The following is a 20131-nucleotide window of genomic DNA, read 5'->3' on the forward strand; positions in this document are numbered from 1 at the left end:
AAGAGTAACTGAACTTGTAAATCCAGGTAAGCTGAATCCTCTTCTCTCACCTGCCCAGGTACCCTAGGGTCCCCAATGAGATGACACCCCTTTATCACTAACCCTCTTTGGGTTGTTTGGAGATGGGTTCTACTGTGTAGCTCAGGCTAGCCCTGTCTCGAGCTTTGAGACTACAAGTGAGCCACACACCTGGCTCTTCAGTGCATTTTAGAACAGTTCTAATAAGGAACTTTCTCGTCTACACATCGTAAGTACAGCAAAGGGTTAACTACACGTTTACTTCTAACGCAAAGCACCCCCTTCTTTCTCCATGGGGAGCTCCTCAGTGCTGACCATAGGATGCAAGTTCTCCAACATGGTTTAAGAGGCTTTCGAGTGTGAAAATGTAAGTTTGTAAAATAATCTCCAGAAGACAAGGTGGCCAAATGGATGCACCCAGCATTCATTTTCTTTTTCTTCACAGAAAAGCCAAAGTGACAGAGTTTAGGAGCACAGGAGATGACTGGACACTGGGAATGATCAGGAGACGACTTTTAAGGATTGAGAAGTGTGGACATGCTATCACCCTGGTCTCAGACTATGCAGGGCCGAGGAGGCCCATGAATTAATAATAGCTCAGTAAGTCAGATTCATATTTCTCTCTCTCTTTCTCACTCACTCATACTCACACACACACACACAAAGCCTCAACAATAAACTGGATCACCAGGGAGAGAGAATACCTGAACCCAAAACCAAGCTGTTGAAATAACCTATTCAAACAAGGAAGAAAGGGGGAGTGTAGAGAGGGAATGAAGACATCCAAAGCCTTTGGAAACAAACATGCATTTTCAGCATACCACAGCCTCAGCCTATCTTGAAAGGAGACAATACCCAAATTTGGACAGATTTAGGAGTCAAACGTCTATGTATCCCCATCTCTGGGACTCCACAGATATTCTACCACACTAGCTCAGCTGATGGTTGCCCGGTGAGCCAGACTTGACTTGGAGTGGCTGTTATGGTGTAAACATCAAACTTCCCTTATAGGATTATTTATTGCATGTTTGGTCACCAGTTAGTGGCACTATTCTATTCGGGGAGACTGGAAAATGTAGGACATCACTGGAAATAGTGGGCTGCTAGGAAAATACCCTTATGCCTGGTCCCCAGACCCTTGACACTTCACTCAGCCTTCTCTAGCGCATGCCCCGGCTATCATAATGCCGTGCCTCACCACAGAGGAGGAGGAGGAGGGAGAAAGAGAGAGGAGGTCGGCCATGAACACGTGGAGAAAGGAAGAGGAATGAGGGGAGAAGGGACAGAAAGGGTAAGAAAGTGAGAAGGGGGCAAACAGCCCCTTTTATAGTGAGTCAGGCATACCTGACTTGCCAGGTAACGCTCTCCTTGGGCAGAGCCTAGAAGGAATGCTAACAAGCTGAACTGTCACAGTCATGAGAAAGCAACATACCCACTAAATGCTACATAATGGGAAATGTGTGGGGGACACAGAAAGGAGCTGATGGTGCCATCGATAAGAACTGGGGGGGGAGGGGGGTCCAGGAGCCCGCTGAGATGAGTGTGTGGCCTGTCACATGGTTTTATTCAGGTGCCATTCTTCCCCCAGAACCATGCCTGGCACACACACACACACACACACACACACATACCAATACGATCCCTGAGCTTTTTCCACAGCCTGTGGCCTGGCTGTGTCCCCATCTCCAAGGCCCAGCTCAACAAGGTCCAGCTAGAAAGTTCCTGATGGATTTCCATCTTCCTGCTCTGCACAGCTCCTTGGAGCACCTCAGGCTAAGAGCAGTTCTGCCTGGCTCCAGCTGTGACCCACTGCTGCTTGATCTGGTGGGCATCAAAACTAAAAATATCTAGCAGAAGGCCTTGCCCAGCACCCCGCCCAGAGGCCTGCGCAGCTGTGGGGGAAGCCCCGTGTCTGAGCGCAGACGCCCACAACAGTGGTAGAATACACAGTCTGCCCTGCGTCTGCACTTCTGCACGTCACCCGCATTGATCACTGGCACCTCGTCTGGTCGTGTGGCGCTGGCAGACCCCCATGAACGCTCTGAGGCAGGGAGAGTAGTTCTTGACACTGCTGCTCACAAAGTGCCCAGTTCCACATCAGCATCAGAGGACCAGCTCATAAGGTCCTTTGAGACTTGGAGCAACTCTACCATGATTTGTTCAAGTAGCAGTGTCTGAGGAAGCCCACAGTCCCTGATACAGACGACCACATAGAAGAGTCACAAGGGACACACCCTAGTGGTACCAACCCAAGCCTCCCATTTAGAGTATCTGTACTCATAAAAATCAACTCTTGGTCTCGCTGTGGTTTTCCAGGGATGGTTAATCTTACTTGTTAACCTGATTAGATAGCGATACGTCTAGAAGATGAGTACAACCCACCTCTGGGTGTGTTTGTGAGAGCATTTCTCAGGACGACTAGAGCGTTAAGGCTCTGACCTGACCAAATGTTTAATCCATTTAAGGATTCAGAATTTGAATAGCATATAGGAAGTGATAGGACCGTGGAGAGTGAGGTATACTTGAAGAATCGGGACATAGAGGTGTCCTATGAGCTTTCCATTGCTGCGATGAAACCTTGACCAAAATCCCCTGGAAGGGTCAAAGAGATAGTCTGGCTCACACTTTTTTGTTTTTGTTTTTGTTTCGAGACAGGGTTTCTCTGTAGCCCTGGCTGTCCTGGAACTCACTCTGTAGACCAAGCTGGCCTTCAAACTCAGAAATCCACCTGCCTCTGCCTCCCAAGTGCTGGGATTAAAGGCGTGTGCCACCACCGCCCAGCTGGCTCACACTCTTCATGTTAGTCATCGTAGTCATCATCATCATCATCATCATCATCATCATCATCAAGCGGAGTCAAGGCAAGACCTGAAGCAAAGACCATGGAAGAACGCTGCCTACTGGTGCGTTCACCCTATCTCTCATACAACCCAGAACCACATGCCCAGGGGTGGCGCTGCTCACAGAGAACTGGGCCCCCACATGAACCATTGAGAGAATGCTCCACAGACTTGCCTGCGGGCCATTATGACAGAAATGACTCCTTGATTGAGGGCCCCTCTTCCCAGGTGACTAGCACAGGGGAAATGTCTGCAGTCTATCTGAGCCCTGGCTCCTTCCTGTTCCGCCAGGTTCTTAGCTCTCACGGGGAAGCACCTCTTCCCCATGCCTTTCCGCCATGAGCTTTTTCTCTCACATGGCCATGGAACAGTGGACTCTGCAGACTGTGAACGGAAAGCACTGGAACCCAAACAAACTAACTCTGCTCTCCTTTCAGGGGTCTCACTCAGGTGTTTTGTCAGAGGGACAAACCCCTGACACACCATCCAACTCCAATATGATAAATAACCCATGCCCAACTCACTGGTCACAACCAAGCGAGCAGCTATGCCGAGATGCTGTAAGCACGACACTGTATGACAAACTGGGGCCCTAAGACATAGCTTTTGGGGAAATCCACTTATTTAAGAGGCCTCACCAAAAAAAGCAGAATAGATACTCATTTTACCAGATGTATAAACCTTAAGACAGAAAAAAAGAAAAAAAAAACCCACACTAATATAACACCTGCTAAATCATGATCCTCAGGAGACACCCAAGTGTCTGATAAGGGACCCAAAAGAATGATTTTTTTAAGTTCAGTGAGATCAATAAAATACAAACAGTTAAACTGAAAGACAAAGAAAGCCATGAGTTAGAATGTAGCAAGAAATAGAGATTTTTTTTTTGATAAGGACTCCATTAAAAAAAAATCTCAAAAAGAATTCTGTATATCGTATAAGAATCACCTGAAAGAATGAGCAGCTGGTTAGATCAAATAGAAGGGTCTCAAGGCTTGCAAATGGGCTTTTCAAAATAGCACACAGGAGAGGGGGTGTTGGGAACAAGAGAGAAGAGGGCATGCGAGGGCAGCTGGACATCAGTTAAAGGCCAGGCTTGTATAAAAGATGGAAAGAAATAAAGGTAGGGACATGGAAACCCATTCAATGAACCGGAACAGGAGATGGCCCTAGTCTTGGGGATGACATGGACGTCTAGGTACAGGAGACCTGTAGACTCTCAAATAGACACCACCAAAGAAGACCCTCACCCTGACAGATACTCTAACAGTCAGAGGCACAGGACAGAACATTTTAAATCCCAGGAGATAAAAATGCCAAGTCACTTAAAAGCAGTCCCATTAAGGTAATAGCTGATTTCTTAAGTCGAAGTCCTATTTGAATGATGCATTTCAAGTCTTGAAAGAAAATAAATGCCAACCAACATGACTCTACTCAGCCAACTACCATCTAGACTCAAAAGAGAATCAGATAACATCTGAGTTAAACCACACTGCAGAAGCCAGTACGGTGTCACACACCTGTGATCCTAGTGCATAAAAGGTAGAGCTAGAGGATCTGTGAGTCTGAGGCCAGGCTGGGAGTCACAGTGAGAGCCTGTCAAATCAAACAAATGAGCAAAACCCCACGCTACAAATCAAGTCGGTTTAACAAGCATTTACAGAACAATCCAGCAGCTATGAAGGACATATTCTTTCCACCAGCACCCAAACCTGGATGAGCCTGAGTGGGAGTTGTATTGGGGGGAGCTGTTTCCTGATCATTGTGAGATGAAATTAAAAACCATAGAGAAAATTTGGGAATTATATAAACATATGCCACAAGACCCTTCCCAGGTGAACTGAATGCATATTGAAAATTTACATGAGACAATCAGATGGGACCAAATGCCACAGCCTGTGGGCTGTGAACAGAGGGAGGGGTTGCTGTAAGGGAAAAGAGACAGGATAACAGGTTAAAGAAAATAGAGGAAGGTGGAGAGGAGAGTGTAGAGATGAGGGAGGAGTCGATGGGATGAGGGAGTAGGAGGAAATCACGAGGAAATCAAGGTGTACCTGTGTAAAAGCAGAGGGACCGTTAGAGAGGTAACATACTGTTCTCTGAACAGACTAAAGACTCATTGTACCAGGGCTCCGAGGACAGCTAACAACCCATGCATGGGAAACTAGAAGGTCCACTCAGGGAACTTATTTCTGATACTTAGCTAAACTTACTTAGCAGCAAACTGCCTTTTAACGGCCTCTGCTTGTATCCAGAGACAATAGCAGCTTTCCCGCTTAATCAGAGAAGCCTCTTCTTGCAATAACCATAGCAAATGCAGAGGTTCGTGGCTACCCAAGATGGGGAAAATAAGTGAAGGATGTGGGTCCAGCCCTGAATGGGTCACTCTAGACCACCCGCTCTCTAAGGCTCAAGGAACAGCCCTGAAGGGGTAGAAGTATGCAGGAGCCAGTAATGGGTTACAGGGCTACAAAATGATGCAGCTGTTAGAATCATAAACTCACATCAACTCTAGCTACTTGCATTGACCCTCACAAGACCAGCCCTATCAATAGTCTCTCTGCTACCTCCAGATCAAGCTGTAGAACTCTCGGATTCCTCCTGTACCATGTCGGCTGGCACACTGCCATGCTTTCTACCATAATGATAATGGACTAAACCTCTAACTGTAAGCCAGCCCCAATTAACTGTTTAAACTTACAAGAGTGTTCATGGTGTCTCTTCACAGCAATGGAAACCCTAACTAAGACAGAAGTTAAAAAAGCAATTTTATGTAAAGTCTCCAGATAGAGTGGCTCAAGGAGAAGACACGATGTCTGAACTTGAAGACGATGTAGAGAAAATACCACTCAAACAAATGAAATTAAGATAAGGCACTATTTGAGAATTTCATGATATATATGATGCTGTTAAAAAGACCAAACCCTATGGATGCTGGCTATAAATAGAGATTTTCATTTTAAAGATGTGAGAACATTCTTAAAGTCATCATAAGTGGAAAATCTCATTTAGGAAAAGAGATGTCAGTCAGATACAGGAGACCCTTGGGATACCAAACAGACAGGACCAGGAAAGAACATGCCCCCTTATAATATTAAATATGCAGAAAGGAGAAAGTATAATGGAAGTAAAAAAGAAAGACACCAAGTCACCGTGAAGATAAGTGCATCACAGTAATGGTAGATTTATCAATTGAAACTTAAGAGGGAAAAAACCTGAGACACCACAAAATCAATGCAAGAGCAGGAATCAGTACGCACCTTTCAGGAATAACTCGAAAGTGAATGGTCTTGGATCACCAATCAAAAGGCACAAATGACTTGCAAGATTGCTTGGTAGATAAATCCTAGCAACCTGAGTTCAATCCATGAACCCGACAATGAAAGAAGAGAACTGACACATTCAAGTTGCCCTCTGACTGGCAGACACAGACCATGCAGGCTGTGCCTCTCCATGTCTCCAATAAAATCTGTAAGCTAATTAAGATAATTGTTTCAAATGGAGTTTGAAGTGTGAACCACCCCCCCCCAAAAACCAGCAATTTTTTTAAAGGGCACACACTAGTAGATCGGATCAAAATGCAGGGACTATTTGTTGCCTCCCATGAATGTATGTCACCACAAAATACAGACACTGCCTTAGCGAGAAAGGATGGAGACAGTGTTCGCAAATGGACTTACGAAAACAGGAAGGTGACCCTGTTCTAATATCTCACAAATCGACCTTAAACCACAAGTAATGAGAAGAGATAAAGAAAGTCATTTAATACTGATTAAGGGGGCAGTCCATTGAGGGGATATTATGACTCTAAACATATATGCCAGGAATAGGTTCACCAAATTTCATAAAGCAAATACTATTAGATATAAAGTCACAGAGTAACAACAACACAATAATAGTGTGCAAGTTCAATATCCCACTCTCAGAGAAGGACTGGTCATCCTGATACAAATTAAGCAAACACCTGAATTAAGTGACATCGTAGATCAAATGTATTTAACGGACATCTACAGAGTATTCCATTCAAACTCTACAAGATACACATTCTTCCAAGCAGCCCACAGAACTGTCTCTAAAATAGATTGTGCCTTCGGACACAAAGCCAGTCTTAACAGATAAATGAAAATCGAAATGATTCCTCGTATTCTGTTGATCACAATAGAGTAAACCTAGGAATCAATAGCAAGAGAAACCTCAGCACACCCATGGATGCACGAAGGTCAAACAACACACTACCCGGCAATGATTCAGGCCTTTAAAAAAGCAAGGAGAAAAATAAAAACCCTTCTAAGATCAAATGAAAATGAGCATATCACATGCCTCAGCCTGAGGGATACTGAAAGCAAAACTGAGATGGAAGTTCATGGCTTTCGTGCCTGCATTAAGCAATCAGAGGTGTCTCAGAAAATGACTTAAATATACACCTTACATATCTGAACAACAAAACAACACGCCAAATTCTAGATCACCAGACAAAAGCAAATCATTGCTATCAAGTCAGGAATGAATGGACTGAAGAGAAATAATAATAGAGAGAGTTGGTTCTCTAAAAAGAAACGTGACAGACAAACCCTTAGCCAAACTAGCCAAAAAAATGAAAATATGAATTAAAAACTTTTTTTAGATATTAAAAGGTAACACACACACACACATACACACTCATCTAAATTTGAAGATGTCAAGAAATGGATGAATTTCTAGAAACCCGTGAACTACCACAATTAAGCTAAATGTGATAAACAATTTAAGCAGATATGTACCAAGTAGTGAGATGAAAGGGCTAATTTTATAAAGCTATTATGGAATCAACCTAGATGTCTATCAGCTGGTTGGTAATGAAAACATGGTGCGTGTGCACAAAGGATTTAAGAGATAACATTACAGAGTTCCAGTACCTCATGAGATAATTTTAAAATGAAATTTTTGAAAGTGTTTCAACAGAGGTGACCAGGTTGGGTGTACAACATTGTTTCCAGAAAACATGTATTATTAAATGTGAATATGAGTATTAGGTATGGTATAGCTCTCTATGAGGTTTTGGTCAGGTAGGTGTCAAAAGTATCCCAAATATAATAACTAATTTTTTAATATTATTTATTTATATTTATATGAGAACACTTAGCTGTCTTCAGACACTCCAGAAGAGGGCATCAGATCCCATTACAGATGGTTGTGAGCCACCATGTGGTTGCTGGGATTTGAACTCAGGACCTCTGGAAGAGCAGTCAGTGCTCTTAATCACTGAGCCATCTCTCCACACCCAATAACTAATTTTTTTAAGAGCCTATTGGCCATACCTTTCAGTTGCAGGATATAGAGAAATCAAATTGAAACTGACCAACCAGGAAACATCTTGTCTCCTGGCTAGTTTTCATAGTGCAGGAAGCTGCTATGCAGGCTGCTGGGGCGGAGGTTACATCTGTCATCCAGCAATGGCCTTTGCATGTTATAATACTAACCTGCCAGGCAAGATGTACCAACTAGAGCAATAGTGGCTTCTCTGTTGGGAGCGGGATGGGTAACAAACCATTTTCACTTAAAGTTTGTTCCACAGAAGGAAATACATGGCTGCTACTGTATATGTAGTCAAAAACCTATACCTTGAGAGGTCATAGGGTGTTGCTTTTGACCAAGACCCCTGGGGGTGGGGGTAAGAATGACACAGAATCCAGGAGTCAGGCAAGTGGCAAAAGCAGACTTGTTCATTGCAGGAACTGGGTAAACCTTTATACCTCCTCCCAGCATCTCACTGGCTCTCATATTGCCTACTAAAATTAAACCAACATGAGATAAACAATTTTAAACCATCTCTAACAGACAATAAGATTGAAGAAGTGATGTTTAAAAAGGAGTCCAGGTCCAGATGGATTTTATCAGACCATTAAAGAACATACATCAGTAATCCACAAAATATAAAAGGAAGAAATATTACAAAACCCTTTTTATAAAGCCAGTATTAACTTGATTATCAAATCAGATGGAGAAAATAAGGAGGTGTGGGATAAGGAGGGATGGGGGATAGAAAGATAAAACTGTTTGATGCACATAGATGCAAATATTTTCAGGCTTTAAGAAAGAGCTCAGTCATCCAGTGCTTGCCTAGCAAGGACAAGAGCCTAAGTTTGATCCCCAGAAGCCATGCAGAAAAGCAAGACATGGTAACACATGTTTATAATTCCAGCACTAGGAAGGCAAGGAGATAAGGATTCTTTGGGTTTACTGGTCATCCAGTATAACCTATTGGGTGAGTTCTGGGCCACTGGCAGACCCTGACCCAAGAGAAACAAGATGAACCCAAGGCTGTCTCTGGCCTCTACTTGCATGTGCACGTGCATGCACATGTGTGCGCGCGCGCGCACACACACACACACACACACACACACACACCAATATAAAACTTTCAAAAATTACCAATCTAATTTTAAAACACATTAGAAAGATGATTTAGCCTGATCCCAGAGATATAGAGATGCTTCTACGTATCCAAATCAATAATTATAATATAACACTTAAAGTGAACTTAAGAACAGAAATTACATAATCATCTCAATAGATGCAGAAAAGAAAGCCTTTCACAAAGTCCAATGTGCATTCATGTTAAAAAGGTCTAGAGAGTCTAGGAATAGAAGAAACACAGCAACATAATGAGGCCTATATCCATTCGACAGAGCTATAGCCAAGTTTATTCTAACTAGGAAAACCTCTGAGCACTTCTACTAAATTCAGCGAAAACAAAAGGGTGTCCCATTTCTCAACTCAAATCAACATGAAGTCTTAGCTTGAACAGTAAGATAAGGAAAGAATATGCCTACAGTTGGAGAGGAAGAAGTTGGGCATCTTTATAACTGATCTAATTCTATATGTAAGATGCCCTAAAACCTCTACCAGAAAATTCTTAGAACTGATAAAATTAAAAATTTAGCAAAGTGGGAAGATACAAAATTGGCACACAGAAATCAGTGGTTTCCAATGTATCAATGACAAACATTGATAAAGACAGCAAGGAAACAAATCCATTCATATAGTCACAAAATAAAAACAGATTGCTCTGCAGTAAATATAACCAGGGATGTGAAAGACTTACTCAAAGAACTTGAAAAAAAACTACTGTTGAAGATGCATCTGATGTGTGATTGCACATCAGACCTAGGACTTAGAGGACTTGAGCTGAAAGCTTCCTCCCTGAACATTAGCTGTCCAAATACCCAGAGTGCTATGCAAGCTGCCAAGGGAGAAAAAAACCTGGCAATAACTGCTCTGCCAAGATACCCACAGTAGTGCAATAGCACTTTACCATGAGGGTAACCAACAGCTGTCTAACTAGACTTAAGACCTTGTCTTTGTCAGGGTTTCTATTCCTGCACAAACATCACGACCAAGAAGCAAGTTGGGGAGGAAAGGGTTTATTGACCTTACACTTCCATGTTGCAGTTCATCACTAAAGGAAGTCAGGACTGGAACTCAAGCAGGTCAGGAAGCAGGAGCTGATGCAGAGGCCATGGAGGGATGTTTCTAACTGGCTTGCTTCCCCTGGCTTGCTCAGCCTGCTTTCTTATAGAACCCAAGAATACCAGCCCAAAGGTGGTACCACCCACAAGGGGCCCTCCCCACCTAATCACTAATTGAGAAAATGCCCCACAGCTGGATCTCATGGAGGCACTTCCTCAACTGAAACTCCTTTCTCTGTGATAACTCCAGCCTGTGTCAAGTTGACACATGAAACTAGCCAGTACAGACCTACTCAACAGGAGAAAACTCATGCCTGACCCTATAAATATAGCCAACCACCCATGGGTGCTGTGAACTCTACAGGAAAACCTATGACTACCACTTTTCTAAATCAATGTAATTTCTAACCACATTCTAAATACTTATCTTTATATCCAAAGATAAGTGTAACTCTCACCCCTTATCAAAGAAGCTAAATAATAAAAAAAAAAAAAAAACCCAAACAAACAGACAGAAGCCAGAAAACTGAGTGTAGGTGACTTGGGAATGCCCAACGCCAACAGACAGATCCACAGTGCAATGCTACACTTAAGACTCAGAGAACATTATAGAAGAGAGAAAGATTCTAAGAGTTAGAAGACCAGGATGCCTACCACTCAATAGTGTCTTCTAAACCTGGCAGAGAAGCTGCAGTCATAAACTCTTCAACAAAATGGTTGCCTAAACAAGGGTTGCATAATGAAAACACCAATCAACTGGGATGGGGGCAAGTCACAAGGCACCCACCACTGGGTGAAGAACTAGAGGTAATCAAAGCAGCAATTGGTTTGATCCAGAAAAGAGCCCCCTAATGGATTATTCCAAATGCACGTAGTCAGCTCTGCACACACGTACGTACAAATGCAGTGAGATGAGCTCTGTAGAGTCTATAGGAAACTCCATAGATTTTCTTTAAGTGTGCACAACAATAATAATTAACATAGAAAAGACCTTGAATCTGAGGGGACCTAGGGACTTGGATGAGTTAGAAACGGGGAGGGAACAGTGGGGAATAGACACTATAAATATAGTACTCATCTATGAACTTATAAAAAAAAGTTAAATTTTAAAGAGGTTTAAAATACTAGAAAAATTAATTGAAGATACTACTTCTAGTATAATCTTCATAGGAAGATTTCCATGCTTGTGGATTGTAAAAAATTGTTATTGTGAAAACAACTATATTACCAACAGTAACCCACAGGCTCAATGCCATCCCCTTGAAGCCCTAATGTGTTCTTCACAGACATTAAAAAAAAATCTTAAAATTCATATGTAAGCACAAAAGACCCAAGGTAGCCAAACAATCCTGAGCAAAATCATATTACTATACCCCATTTCAAGTTATAGCACAGAACCAATTAACTACATACAACAACAGTTCCACAAGACTGGCACAAAACCAGACACGTAGATCAGGGGGACAGAGAAATCCACACAGCAATAACCACCGATTTCTTATGAAGATACCAAAAATAAACATACATTTGAGAAAGGTCACTTTCTCTCTGGTGCTGGGAAAACTGGGTGTCCATACATAGAAGAATGAAGTGCAGTTAGATCCGCATTGGTCGCCCCATACAAAACTCAACTCCAAACAGATTAAAGTTTAGGTGCACCTGAGTGGAGGACCTAGAACTGCAAGTGAGAGAGCAGAGAAAACACTCTATGGGAAAGACATACGAGTTCTGAAAAAGGCTCCTTTCGCTCAGGAAATAGCAGCAATGAATGACCAGCCACACCTCACAAAAATAGCTTCAGTTCAGTGGAGAAAAAAAAGTTCCTCAATTTAAGAGACAGCTTATAGAATTAGAGGTAATCTGTATTAGCTACAAAGCTGACAGGATTAATATCTAGACTATACAAAGAACTGAAAAGAACTGCCCAAGAAACCACACAATCTAATTAACAAATGAATGGTCAGACATTTCCCAAAACATGAGGCACAGGTGGCCAGTAAACATAAGAAAATACGTGAGTGCTCTCCACCAGGGAAATTATGGTGATATTGCTCCTTACCCCTGGCAGAGTGACAATCATTACAAAATATATTAACAACAAATACTCATGGCGATCTGGACATATGAGCACCTTATATACTATTCTGGGAACTAATCCAGTCACTGTGGAAATCAATATGGAGGGCTCTTAAAAAAATTTAACTAAAAACAGAACCAGAACCACTGTATGCTCAGCTATACCTCTCCTGAGTATTTATCGTAAAGGACTAAAAGCCAACATAACACAGAAACTAGAACATCGATATTTATCACAGCCCTATTGATGATAGCTAGGCTATTGAACCAATGTAGATGTTCAACAACTGAGGATGGATTTAAAAAAAAAAGGTATACATGTGTATAATAGAATCTTTTAGCCATAAAGAACAACAATGTATCCAACTGGTAATAATGCAACTAAATGACTGAATCCAACTGGTGGTAAACATGCTGAGCTAATTAGGATTGTCTTAGAACAACAGACATCTGTGTTCTCTCATTGTGGTTCTGGATGTCACACAGATATGGAAAAAACATGCATGGATGTATGATATTGAGACACTAGGAGTTAGCACTCCCTGGAAGGCAGACAGATAGGAGAGGGGCGTAGTTAGGGGATAAAGGTGGAGAACTCGCAAGATGGCAGCTCCTTCTTCACCCTCCTGACCTGATGAGAACAAAAGCCAGACAGCTTAAAACAAAGGCCTTGTGGGCTTTCCCTTCCACCAATAAGCCCCTACTTATGGATTGGATGTAGTTCAAGGCTGCATCAAGACTCGTGACTCAACATTGGTGGGCCTGTCAGCCATCAGTCTTTCTTCAAACTGGACAATGCTAAATTAGGAGAAGACTTTTCTGAGACTTTAAGAAGCCCAATCTGTGAGGAGAGATACAATTTCGGCTTCCTGAGTCCCCTCCTGCCTCTGCTTTGCCGAGGGTCTTTTTCTCCTGCGTTCATGCTGCTTTTTCCTAACTAGATCTGGCCTGCTCATGGCATTTGAGATTTCTCCGTGGCTACCCGCCACACTCAGGATTTTTTCCTGCCTTTTAATTCTATAACACATTGAGAAAATAAACTGGTAAAGACTCCTAGATGGTGACAATATGAAAATAGCAAAACCATCTGGGGGAATAAGGGTTCTCACGGGAGGGGGAGAGAGGAGAAAAGGGAAGAAGCAGATTGTGTTCACGTACAATACATCCAAATATACTCAGTACAATACCAGTGTACAGTGAACACACATGCACACATGCATGCGCACACACACACACATATATACTCTGCAAGCTCACACACAAATGTGCACACCCCCTCAGCTACTAAATGATCCAGCTCATCTCACATGCTTACTCCAAAACTCTTTAGATAGCCGAGGCCTGGAATCAGTCTAAGTGACCATAACAAACACAAGGATAAGCAGAATGTATCAAACATCCACAATGAAGTATATAACTCAGGCATGAAAAAATGAGATTCTGTAATTTCTAGCAAAATAGACAAAAATGGGACGATGTTATGTTAAATGAAATGAGAGAGACACAGAGAAGGGCAGAGGAGATGGTTCAGGGGTTAGGAGCACTTGCGGCCTTGCAGAGGATAGAGGTTCAAATGCTAGCACTCACATGGTGGACCACAACCCTTGGCATTCCAGCTACACACACACACACACACACACACACACACAAATGAAGAAATTTTTTTTAAGACAGGCACAAAAAAAGTTTATTCTCACAATGAAAACTGAGAAGGGAGAGGAATCCCTACCTAAAGGCAGAATATTTATTACTAGGCATTGGGAGGGGGTTCTGTCATAGTATGCTGAAATACCAGTAGGGACTGGAGAGATGGCTCAGCGGTTAAACGCACTGACTGCTCTTCCAGAGGTCCTGAGTTCAATTCCTGGCATCCACAGGGCTGCTTACAACTGTCTGTAACTCCAGTTCCTGGGGATCTGACACCCTCCCACAGGCATACGTGCAGGCAAAACACCAGTGACATAAAATGAAAATAAAAACATTTTTTAAAAAAATACCAGTATATGTAAATAATACATCCTATTAAAAATATCTTGATAAATTCATTGCACATCATTTCCTCTTTATCCAGTTGAGAGGATTTAAATATCAGATTTGCAAATATGTTTCTCTCAAGAAATACCTTTTTTAAAAACCATAGGGGTATGGTCCCTATTTACTCTAATTATCCAGAGGCTGGATAGACAAGAGTCAGTGGCAAGATCATATATCAGAAAAGGACTCTTGACTCAGCCTGCAAAGAAGACAACCTTTAATCTTCACTCGTCAGCCCAGCAAGCCAGGTGGCTCTAAGCCAGACGTACACCATCTCTAGTGACAATCCAAGTAGGCAAACAGGAACTTTTGTAACAACTGACCTGATATTGCCAGGACTTGACTAGTGACAGACATCCACCCCAACTTTTGTCTCCAGTTGCAACCTAGAAATCAGAGAATGCAACATATGTGTCCTCACCCAACCCCATAGTACACCTGCCAGTTGCTTCCCTGCCAACAGTCTCCAGTCATGACACACCTGTTGCTTCCTTGTTTTCTGCACAACGTTCTCACTTCTCTCAAAGTTTATAAGTATCAGCTCAAACAGAGGGGATGGCTGATGGCGGTTGACTTCCTTGCTACAGCAGGCTATGGGTCAATAATATTACATTGTTATCATTTGGTTAGATTTTGCATTGCTAAAATGCAAAGAAGGTGGGTGTTGCTGGGTGTGTAGAACAAATATTGGGAAGCTTTAGTTTGGCTAACTTCCACCCTGAGTCACAGGGGAGGGGTGTTGGTAGTTGCCAAGTGAATCTTCCAAAAGGGTGCATCTAACTACTAGTTCACTGCATGTGAACTCAACAGAGAAATGGGGAGTCTAGGGAATGTTTCAGGGGTGAAAAATGAGAGCAAGAATCTAATCTTTGCCCTGGTGAGGACTCTTCTGCTCAGCTCTATCTACAGTAATCTTTGAGTCTAGCCTATCTGATTCAATAGTTTGGTGACAGTTCTCACAATGGGGGCCTATGCTGTAACATCCCTCAATAGAGGGGAAGAGTACAGGCCTCACACAGAGTGTTGGCGTGTATGGAACATCAAAGGATAGACAGTGGAAAACCATCCTGGGGTGACTGATGAGGACCATTTCCTTTTGGGATATTTTTTTCCCATTCCCACAGGTAGGCGGCCCTCAGACCCCTGGATTCCTTCTTGAAATAATGCTACATTTGGAACATTTCACAGAGATGGTGAAATTTTGTTTCTCTTGCTTAGCCAACTAGAAAAATGCCTGGCTCTTGATACATGCATATAAATTTTCACTCTGTTATCTGGACACATATTTCACCATGATCTTAACTAGTTCATGTAGTTAGAACCATTTCATATGGAAGTCCACCCAGAAGACTGATCCCTAATGTTCAGAGTGGGTTTGCACACGTGTAGACCACCACATTGCCCATGTTGTGTGAGGTGAGATGGTTTTACCACAGATGAGTTGCCATTTTGAGTACAGGCCTCATTTCAACACTGGACCTTTTACCTTTACTTAGAAATAAAATAGACAAAATTTTGTTCTCAAATACTTTGTTTCCTCTGTCCAGCAGCACCTGCTCTCCCAGGGCTCTATTTTTAGGACCCAAACTGGAAAGTATCACTGTTTCCAGAGCAGAGTTGAATAGAGGTATTATTCAAATGATTCCAGGAGATAAACAAAGGGGAAATTTTCTTAGGAGATTCCAATAGCACACAGAAGGTTATCTTCTCCTTTTCATTTCTGCTATGTTTGAGTATTACTAATAAAGAACATATAGTCCATCCTGGCTGTTTCCCAAATACTTGAAAGTCAACACATGTGAGGATACTCTGCCAGGAACAAGTCTGGTGGAGGAAATGAGCCTTAGGAACTCTCTCACTGGATGGATTTCAGGGGAAGCCATCCCACTAATGCTTGCCTTCACATATGATGCATTCTTTGGCCCCTCTTCACAGGAGTAAATCAAGTCATTACCTATCTTCTTTCAATCTAGGAGGTTGCACTAAAACCCCCAAGACAAAATCTTCTTATATAATTAACATCTTACATACCACCATCTGGAAGACTGCTACCTACTCAACCTGACAAGTCTAATCCATAGGGACATTATTGTGGCACTCCACATGGTAGGATGGAGTCCGGCTGTCTCCTCTAGGCTCCCCCCTGCTATTCTACTTCCTTTACAGCTCCATCCTTGGGCTCAGCAGTCTCAAGTTCTTGCTGTTCCTGCAGGGAATCTGAATTTGGTTGCCAGCAGCCACATTAGGTGGCTCACAACTACCTGTCATTCCAGATCCAGAGTATACAGTGCCCTCTCCTGGCCTCCATGAGCACTTGTACTCATGTGCTCATACCCAAACATAGTCACACAAGGATACATATAATTTTAAAAAATAAACATAGAGCTCCTACCTTTTTTAATCGGAACCTTCCATGAAGCTACCTTCTCCAAAGCCATATAGCAAATATGTCAAATGTGTTTGTGTGTGTGTATGTGTATGTGTGTGTGTGTGTATGTGTGTGTGTATGTGTGTGTGTGTGTGAGAGAGAGAGAGAGAGAGAGAGTGAGTGAGTGATATAGAGACAGAGACCAAGAAAAAGACAGAGAGAGAGAGAGAGAGAGAGAGAGAGAGAGAGAGAGAGAGAGAGAGAGAGAGAGACTAGAGAAAAGTATCTATTAGACACAGCCTATCTTGCAGCATAAAACTGTTAGGCCAGAAGAGAATGGTATGCTATAGTCAAACTCCTGGAAATGAGTGAACAAAAAATCCTGTTGATCAAGAATACACCCAGAAAAACTATCCTTCAGAAAAAGAGAAAGTCTTCTTAAACAGAAAAAGAGAGAAATCACTACCATCAGATTATCTCAATAAGAATGTTGAAATGAGGCCCATACCTAAACATCATTAAAGCAATATACAGCAAACCGGTAGCCAACATCAAACTAAATGGAGAGAAACTTGAAGCAATCCCACTAAAATCAGGGACTAGACAAGGCTGTCCTCTCTCTCCATATCTTTTCAATATAGTACTTGAAGTTCTAGCTAGAGCAATTAGACAACATAAGGAGGTCAAGGGGATACAAATTGGAAAGGAAGAAGTCAAATTATCACTATTTGCAGATGACATGATAGTCTACTTAAGTGACCCAAAAACCTCCACCAGAGAACTCCTACAGCTGATAAAGAACTTCAGCAAAGTGGCTGGTTATAAAATCAACTCAAGCAAATCAGTTGCCTTCCTATACTCAAAGGATAAGCAGCCTGAGAAAGAAGTTATGGAAACGACACCCTTCAAAATAGCCACAAACAATATAAAGTATCTTGGTGTGACTCTAACCAAACAAGTGAAAGATCTATATGACAAGAACTTCAGGTCTTTGAAGAAGGAAATCGAAGAAGACCTCAGAAAATGGAAAAATCTGCCATGCTCATGGATTGGCAGGATTAATATAGTTAAAATGGCCATCTTGCCAAAAGCGATCTACAGATTCAATGCGATCCCCATCAAAATCCCAACTCAGTTCTTCACAGAGTTAGAAAAAGCAATTCTCAAATTCATCTGGAATAACAAGAAACCCAGGATAGCTAAAACTATTCTCAACAACAAAAGAAATTGTGGGGGAATCAGTATCCCTGACTTCAAGCAATAGTGTTAAAAACTGCATGGTATTGGCACAATGACAGGCAGGTGGATCAGTGGAATAGAGTTGAATACCCAGAAATGAATCCACACACCTATGGTCATTTGATCTTCGACAAAGGAGCCAAAAACATCCAGTGGAAAAAAAGATAGCCTTTTCAACAAATGGTGCTGGATCAATTGGAGGTCAGCAGGCAGAAGAATGTGCATTGATCCATTCTTATCTCCATGTACTAAACTTCACTCCAAGTGGATCAAGGACCTCCATGTAAATCCAGACACACTGAAACTAATAGAAAAGAAACTGGGGAAGACCCTTGAGGACATGGGCACAGGGGAAAAGTTCCTGAACAGATCACCAATAGCTTATGCTTTAAGATCAAGAATTGACAAATGGGACCTCATAAAATTACAAAGTTTCTGTAAGGCAAAGGACACCATCAAAAGGACAGATCGGCAACCAACAAATTGGGAAAAGATCTTCACCAATCCTACATCTGATAGAGGGCTAATATCCAATATATACAAAGAACTCAAGAAGTTAGACCCCAGGGAACCAAATAACCCTATTAAAAATGGGGTACAGATCTTAACAAAGACTTTTCACCTGAAGAAATTCGGATGGCCGAGAGGCACCTTAAGAAGTGCTCAACATCATTAGTCATTAGGGAAATGCAGATCAAAACAACCCTGAGATTTCACCTTACACCAGTCAGAATGGCTAAGGTCAAAAACTCAGGAGACAGCAGGTGTTGGCGAGGATGTGGAGAAAGAGGAACACTCCTCCACTGCTGGTGGGGCTGCATGATGGTACAACCACTGTGGAAATCAGTCTGGAGGTTCCTCAGAAAACTGGACATGAGACTTCCGGAGGACCCTGCTATACCTCTCCTGGGCATATACCCAAAGGATTCCCTGGCATGCAATAAAGACACATGCTCCATTATGTTCATAGCAGCCTTATTTATAATATCCAGAAGCTGGAAAGAACCCAGATGCCCCTCAAAGGAGGAATGGATACAGAAAATGTGGTATATTTACACAATGGAATACTACTCAGCAATTAGAAACAATGAATTCACAAAATTTTTAGGCAAATGGTTTGATCTGGAAAATATCATCCTAAGTGAGGTAGCCTAATCACAAAAGAATACACATGGAATGCAATCTCTGATAAGTGGATATTAATTAGCCCAGAAGCCCTGAATACCCAAGGCACAAATTGCATAACAAATGACTCCCATGAAGAAGTATGGAAAGGGTCCTGATCCTGGAAAGGATTGATCTAGCATGGGAAGGGAATATAAGGACAGAGAAAAAGGAGGGAGGTGATTGGAGAAGGGATGGAGAGAAGAAGGTTTATGGGACATATGGGGAGGGGGGATCCGGGAAAGGGGAAATCATTTGGAATGTAAACAAAGAATATAGAAAATAAAAATATTAAAAAAAAGAATGTTGAAATGACTCCTACAGTAGACATTAATGAAGGAGAACTGCCATTATTAAATGCACACAAATGTACAAAACTTAACAGAACAGCAACATGAAGAAATCCACATGACTAAAAGCTATGAAACTGCAAAGATATGGAGAGGTGGGAAGGAATATACAAAATAAGTATAAACTATAAACAAAACAAGAGGAAAGTCAAACTTAGCAGTAAGGCCTTGAATGTAAATGTATTGTATCCACCAATCAAAGACAGGGTGGATTAAAAATTAAACAACTAGGAAACAAAACACAAATAAAACCTAACCATATGCTGCCTACAAGAAACTCACTTCTAGTCACACAAGCATATATCATTCAAATGGTAATTTCAAACAAAGAATAACTATATTAACCTCAGTCAAGGCAAGTTTGAAGTGGAAACTATAAAAAGAGACAAAAGGCCAGACATGGTGGACACCTGTCTTTTTCTCATTTTCTCACTGACACATAAAATCAGTAAACAAACATCTGAATTAGTGAACTTACACAATGTTGCACTCAACACCATCAGAACACACTTCATTCTCATGGGCACCTAAAACATTTTCTAGGACAGATCATGTAAGGCCTCAAGCTGAGTTTCAACAAGTTTTAGAAAATCC

This window comes from Apodemus sylvaticus, chromosome 17 (assembly GCF_947179515.1).
Source record: "Apodemus sylvaticus chromosome 17, mApoSyl1.1, whole genome shotgun sequence".
Lineage (NCBI taxonomy): Eukaryota > Metazoa > Chordata > Mammalia > Rodentia > Muridae > Apodemus > Apodemus sylvaticus.